Source organism: Montipora foliosa, chromosome 13 (assembly GCF_036669935.1).
Source record: "Montipora foliosa isolate CH-2021 chromosome 13, ASM3666993v2, whole genome shotgun sequence".
In the NCBI taxonomy this organism is placed as follows: Eukaryota; Metazoa; Cnidaria; class Anthozoa; order Scleractinia; family Acroporidae; genus Montipora; species Montipora foliosa.
Window position 1 is genome coordinate 14,943,989 of NC_090881.1, and position 7,500 is coordinate 14,951,488.

The window sequence follows — 7,500 nt, forward strand, 5'->3', positions numbered from 1 at the left end:
AGAGGTGATGTTCTATTCCCACAAGAGATGCATTCCCACAAAACGTTTAACCTTTTTTGACTGATAACACCCTTGATGTCGGGTGGAGATTGACGTTCACAAAAAAAAAGCTGAATTTGTTTCTATAGAACATACACTATAATAAAGCAATACACCAAACACTACGTCCGGGTATACTTCACGATTTGTTACAAACTAAACACTACTGTTTGTTGCATGCAGTCGTTCAAATATCTTGACAACGACAATTCTAATACACGAAGCTGTTGATACAGAAATAAGCCAATGTTGTCTACTCGCTGTACAAGCTTAGGAATCACTTCGTCAAACATTAGAAAGAGAAACGAAAACGAACAAGCAGGCAGAGAAGAGAGACCGTGGGAACGAGTTTGACTTAAACCTAGCTGCGTACAAGGGAAACCGAAACCCCTCTCCGCAAACTATCTTAATGCTTGCTACGTGACCGTCACAAAAAAAATAATAATAATAAAATATTAAAAAATCATACACTATTTTGCCCAATATTAACGCGACTTGGCACCTTGCGAGGTCCTCGATTTCCAATGTTCTGTTGTAGTTTTCTTTCATGCCATTCTCATTTATAACTTGTTGGTCCAAAAGCAATGTACTTCGTTGCTTTGCGGTTCACCATCCAATGCTTTTTCATTGGCGTTCCAAATTTCACCACCAAGCTTTGAATTCGAAAATCAAAGGTATAAATTTTAGCATAAGCTAAATCCCAAAGGACAAAAAAATTGTAGAGAAAGCCCACGAGCGAACAGTATGGCATGCGCAAATGATGTGAATAATTTTGTGCAATCGAGGCTTGGTGGTGAATTTTGAGCATATGACGTCATCATGTACAAGGCATATTGAGCGTTAAAAAAGAAAGACACGTTTTGAGTGCAACCAAGGGAAAATTAAAACTGTGTCTTAGTTAGCAGGTTTTTATTATTATTAGGTGTCACGACATGATATTTCATTTTTATACTGACGACGTCACAACTCCAGAGAACTACCCAATTCCAAATCGCGTATTGAAATAATTATGCATTCAAGATATCACTCAATGGATGACTACCAAAAAGTTGAAACTTGACAACTGCAAAACTGAGGGCCTTATATGTTCAATGCCCGCCACCACCCATCACCTTCTGTAGATTCCATCCTTGCTGGATCAGATGTAATTCAGCCATCAGAGTCGGTGAAGAGCATTGGTTTTTTTGTCTTTATGGTGTTAGCAATGGACAAAAAAATAAAGAACGTGAGTAAATCTGCATTTTACCACCTGCGCATCATTTTTCATAGGTATTTCCTTCAAACATTGTGAGATTCTGATACATGCTTTTATATCTTCTAGGTCAGATCATTGTAAGCTACTATTAATATTATCAGGCCTTAACCAGAATCAGATGAGCAAACTCCAATATGTACAAAATTCCAAGGGTTCCACACGATTTCTTTTCCTTAGATTATGTATTAAGCACCTTTTGTGGTAGTGCACTGTAAGTTCAGTACACACTATGTCACCGGGTTGTAACAGTGTAAAAGTGTAAGTCCGTGGTGACAATAGACCCGCAGCGCGTGCACAACTCATGAAAATAAACAGGTCTGTTGGAAGCGTACTTGAGTTTCAAGAAATGAGTTCCAACATTGGCAAAAATTTGTGACGCTGATGAACAATAAGGCAGCTGCTATTTCCAAAACGATGGAATTAATTGGTGATAAATAACCTCGTCTAGGAGACTGAACTTTTGACTTTGCAGAAACAATATTCAACTTCAAGAGTTAGGCGATTGTGATCTTTGTGTTTAATTTGCACATTTCCTGTCAAACTTTATAACACTTCATTTGGACACAGATGTATCCTTTTTTTCACCAGTTCTTAGTAAACACGCTAGATAACTTGATCATAGCGCCCGCTGAAATCGACGTCACTTTTGATTTTGCGATTTCGTTGTGCAGCCAAAAGTACAATAGAAAAATGAACGTAGCAAAAATCTCCCAAATTGTTTTTCGCTGATAGTAACTTTTTACATCCGCGGTTGAAAATTTATGTTGTTTTTATGTCGCAAATTTTGTTGCTGATAGCAAAACATTTCATTGTGAATCGACACTTCCTGAAAACTTCCTTCTGCTCTTCCTTAAAACTGTATATCAACATTTATTTACTTTTACATCAACATTTGTTTTTATAAAGCAGGCTCACAAGGCGATCCTCGATGTTTTCGAGAATCGAGGATCGAGTTTTGAGGCTCGAGTTTCTAGATTAAAGGATCGAGGATCGAGGACCGAGTTTCGAGACTCTCGAATTTTTTTCCAGGGTCTCGATTAGAGATCTCGAGGTGAAAAAAAAAAAACATTTCGACAGCGAAACAATAGCGTTAGACAAAAGCTTTTGACATGCATACAGCATACAGCATCGAAATATTTTTCACGATCCCTTTTACTGTATGCACTTTTTCTAAATCACCGCTCATGCTTTCTTGATTTGAGTGTTTATAACTGCTGAATTACCGGGATACTTTTGATAAACAATAATCCGGACGCTAAAAAATTCTAGGAAACACTTTCATAACACTGAAAATGATCTTCGGTAAACTGCAACTGGCGGCAGCGGCGTCCTCAACCGCACATGCTAAATGTAAACAAACTCACTGTTATTTTCAAGGAGTAGATTTAACTCCAAAAAGGGAGTAAAAAAAAAAGGTACAAAACCACTCCATTTTTGGAGTAAAATTCACTCCGGTATTGCTTACTCCGTTTTTGGAGTAAAATGTACTCCTATATCTTTTACTCCTTTGTTGGGGTAAAATTTACTCCAGTGTTGTTTACTCCTCCTCTAGTGTAAAATTCACTCCCATACAAGAGTAAATTTTATCCTTCTATTGGAGTGAATTAGGGTGAGAAAAAAAGGTACAAAACCACTCCTTTTCAAGAGTAAAATTTACCCTCTTAAACTTTACTCCCTTTGTCAGAGTAATATTTACTCTTTCTACAGAACACATTTACCCTCACTAGATCTACTTCATTTATCTTCATTTATAGTCAGATTTCTCATAAAACCATAAAAAGTTCAATTTTTTAATATTATGTAAAGAAAAGACCAGGTTTACAATGAAGCATCTAATACTGGTAATTTTAATCACAAAATTGCAAAGAATGCACATGATAAATATACACATGCAAATACACCGCAAAAATCGAAGCTATCTTTATTCTAATTAATCACAGGTAATAATTAAATGGCAATCAGCTGAATGTGTTCTTGCCTTAAACAAAGACAAATTGAGTGGTATGCGTTTGATTACAGATAGCAATGATGGTTGCAAAATCTAAATTCAATAACAAAAACTAAAGCATACAACATACTTGGATAAAATTAATGTGTCTCAGTATAACAAAATGGCTTTTATGTACATGTCATACAAGTCAGTTCTTACAGACAGAAGTGAAACATAAAAAAATGGAACATGCCTTAGGATAACTAATGCAAAAATTTTGCAATCGTTTAACTTTACCACTGTGTTTTTTTTTCTCCAACAGAATTGTTTCCGAAAACAAAAAAAGCCTTGTGATTAACCTGATAATTAATATTACAAACATAGTATGCTCCCAGCAAAAAAATTAAAGCAAATGAAAGTTTTAAGAAAACCTTGCTTTCTACCAAATGGTACAGTAAATGGCTCTAGTTCACTTAGTATGCCAGAAGCAACAATCCTTGCAAATGTTGTTTTTAGAACCTCACCACTGATTGACTCATCATCCTTAAAATGAATTAAAGAGAATAATGATTAGTATAACCCCTTCCAAAATTAAGATCATTCCACAATATTCTAACAAAATAGGAAGAGAGCACAAATCCAATACATCCCTAATCCTGAGAAACAAAAGAGGCCAGCCAACCATTTTGGTGTGCCAAATAAATGGAACTACATGTAATACTTGCATGAGAAATTATATACATGTACCTGTAACATTTTTTTGATTCATTGAGTAACTTAGTGTAAGTTATCAAATTAATTTTGTCATAATGAAAAAAGTAAACAAATAGTAGTGGAACTCATGGAACAAATCTCAACAGTATCTTGCCAGACGCTGTTATTATTTATGTGTGATGGGGTATTTAGAATTATCTCATATAGGAGTATTTCAGATTTTAAACTGAAAGTAGATCTTGGGTGAGACAGTGGATAAAGAAAACTGCAGAATCATCTTCCACTAATCGCTAGGCACTATTAGTTTAGTAGTTATTAGTATTATTACACAGGCCTGTAACTGAGACAGTGCTTTATAATTATTTTATACATGTAACAGTGACTGTCAAGAATTAGTTGTTTAAGTGTAATTTATGTGAGTTATTTGTAAATACTGTATCTATATGCATCCCTTGTTTAAAAGCAACAATCAGCTTCTAAGTCTTTCAGACTTTCAGCTGTTTAACTGCATTACAGCTTTTTACAGAAACATGCCTCAAAGGGATTTTTTCATGGCACCAACCTTTTCTTTTATCTGGGGTTTCCTCCAACTCCTCTTCCATAGATTATACATCTAGGGAGGGGTGTGTACTGTATGTTGCAAGAAGAAGGCATCTTCTTGGCTAGCCTCAGCACTTTCTGTAACCAACTCTCTGCCCAAACTTCCCAGCAATCTTTTAATGAACCAGTTCCCAGCTGTACCTGCCTCCAATTCGAACTGTTATCAACAAATAAATATAGTGAAAAGTTTCAGTTTTCTTAGAAGAAAATAATTCACAATCTCACTCACATTCCAAACAAAAATTATTACTGTTACTTTCAGATAAAATATGTCATAAAAATTACATCCAGATAATAACACGCAATATCACGTCTCATATAAAATACTGGTAATAATAAAGCTGATCATTTCTAAGGTGTATGACAACTGCAGACTGCCTACAAATAGCTTTCAATAACTGTGAGTTAGGGTTAGTTTGTGGTCTGCATTCTGCAAGTGTCAGACACTGTCATTTCTGTTATAATAATATTATAAGTGTGTGAAAAGCAGACTCATCAAAATTTGGTTCTCTTTTCTTTAAACGCAAATAATAACAATCTCAAGCATTAACATACTATTTCCATTGAGTGAAATAGTTTAAATGACAGCTTAAGCTTTCTGCTTTCTGTCATCATCTAATTTGCGGTGAGAGCACTCTAATACCAAATCATTTGCCTAACCATAAAGGCATTTGATCTAAAGCTTCATTGCTCTTTTGAAATACATACCAATTTGTTAAAGCACTTAAGCCAAACTAAATATCCTTGCCTGACAAATCTGGGACTTGAAGGTGCATGTGAAAAGTTTGAATTCTACATAAGCTGTAAACATTAAATTGTCACTTTTGACAGTAAGGCAATACAATATGGCCCGATTCAGACGCTGCACTTTTCATGAGCCAAACGTTATACATTGATTAAGTACATGAAAAGTTCGGTGTTTGAATCAATTAAGAAAAGCTATTTCAATTTGGAATGGCTCAGGCGTTCTTTTCTCCTGGCCTAGACGGGAATTCGGCTTTAGCATGGCCGTGGATCGGCTTTGATTTCAGACGTCGAACATTCCATGTGCCGAACTTCATGCATTAACCATGTCTTGCCCTCTACATAAAAATCCCTGACAAAATCAATTGGTTTTCTTGGTAATGGCTTTGGAACTGCTGTGGATCGGTCAATTAAGTTCGACTTCTGAATCAACAGGCGTACTTTTCCTAATTTGTGTCAGTCGAACTCGAATTGAGTTCGGCTCATGAAAAGTACGCAATGCAATGTCTGAATCGGGCCTAAGGCATCAAATATTATCTGCTCATAGTTCAGTGAACGCTTACCTTTTTGCTTGAGTTGTTGTAAGCATTTTCTTGCTTTGGGTCAGCATTTAAAGAGTACACAAACGAAAAAGTCGTCAGCACAAATTGTGATTGTTGACTCAAACGTGAATAAAACCGCCGAAAGACCCGCCGAAATCAGTGAGAGCTGCACCGGTGACTGCTGACCAAAACGGCTCACTAGCTTCCAGTCTGTTCTCTAGTGCGTTATCCAAGATGGCGGAGGATAACGATCTTTCTTTCTTAGCGCGTCGTCCAATCAAAAACGAAAAAACCAGCAAGATTCAGAGTGGCCTCATCGTATTAACCCTCACTAAAATTAGGATTTTAATCCTGTAAAAGTGTTGACTTGGAAGGGAGTATAATTTACTCTTAATTAGTGGAGTACAAAGTAAGAGGAGTAAATTTTACTACGTTTAGTTTACTCCACCTTTTCACTCCAACTCCTTGAAAACAAAGAATTAACCAGAGGATTCCAAAAAACAAACCTAATTCCACATCTTAAACTGGCTAAATTTAAATTTACTCTACAAAAATACATAGGAGTAAAATCCTCTTCTACTTTTTTTCTCAAAAAGTATAATTCAAGTTGGGTAAACTTTACTCAGTATCCCGATAAATGGGAGTAAAATGAACTCCAGCACATTATATTACTCTGAAGGGAGAGTAAAATTTACTCTAGCAAAGTCAGTGCATTTGAATATTAACTACTGAGAGTATAATTTACTCTTGGTGGAGTTAAATTAACTCCTCTTAGGAGTACATATTACTCCACTTTATTTTACTCAAGTTTTTTACTCCAGCACTGGAGTGAAATTAACTCTTTGAAAATAACAGTGCTTGAAAGTAAACTCAGGTCGGAAAGTTACAAGATACTCTGCCGTACAAAAAAATTAAATTTCGTGAAGACCGTTTAAATTTATATCCAACTGATTCTTGTGCCATCAACTTTGAGTATTCTGAAGTAGTGAGCGTATCGCTAGCGCACACGGCAGAGAGCTAACAACGCGGGTACAAAGCGACCGATTGATATCGCAAAACCTACAATGCCAGCTAATTTTTTTATTTTACTTTTTTAAGCACGCGAAATAATTCAAAAGGAATTGAACAAAGAAATCTACATGCTTTGCAAGAGTTTCTGACGAACGCGAAAAATAATGGAAACCAACAGTAAGAAAGATCCCTAAAATAAACATGAATAGACACGTGGAAAATTACATTTGTAATCAAGAGAAAACTTCTTTGTTTTATGCACTCGAGAGCCTACCAACATTCCCTGAAAATTTCTCGAAAGCCCTCGAACGTCTCGAAACTCGACTCGAGCCTCGATCCGCGAAATTTTCGAGAATGGAGGATCGATAGTCGACTTTCGCGGATCGAGCTTCGAGGGACTGTCAACTTTACGCACTGCTTGTCTATTTTTTAGGAATGTTTTTTGGAGTGTAACGCCCAGTTTCCCCCCCAGTCGCCTAACTTTGTTGTTACTCCACCTAGGGCGCCAACAATCATAGGTATTACCTGAGCACTTTCTCCAATTCCATATCCTCATAAATTCCCTCTTTAGGTCTTTGTATTTTTCACCCTTTTCACCTTCTTTTTTCACTAATTCTTGAATCTCCGGGGATAGCAACAACAACAAATAAGTTCTTGTCTTCCTT

At 36.2% G+C, this 7,500-nt stretch overlaps 1 protein-coding gene across 1 annotated transcript in view; it reads right to left on the reverse strand.

Moving 5' to 3' along the window:
- LOC137983809 (uncharacterized) overlaps positions 1-7,500 on the reverse strand; it is a 46,203-nt gene that overhangs the window by 17,543 nt on the left and 21,160 nt on the right. The gene's annotated exons all lie outside the window — the stretch shown is intronic.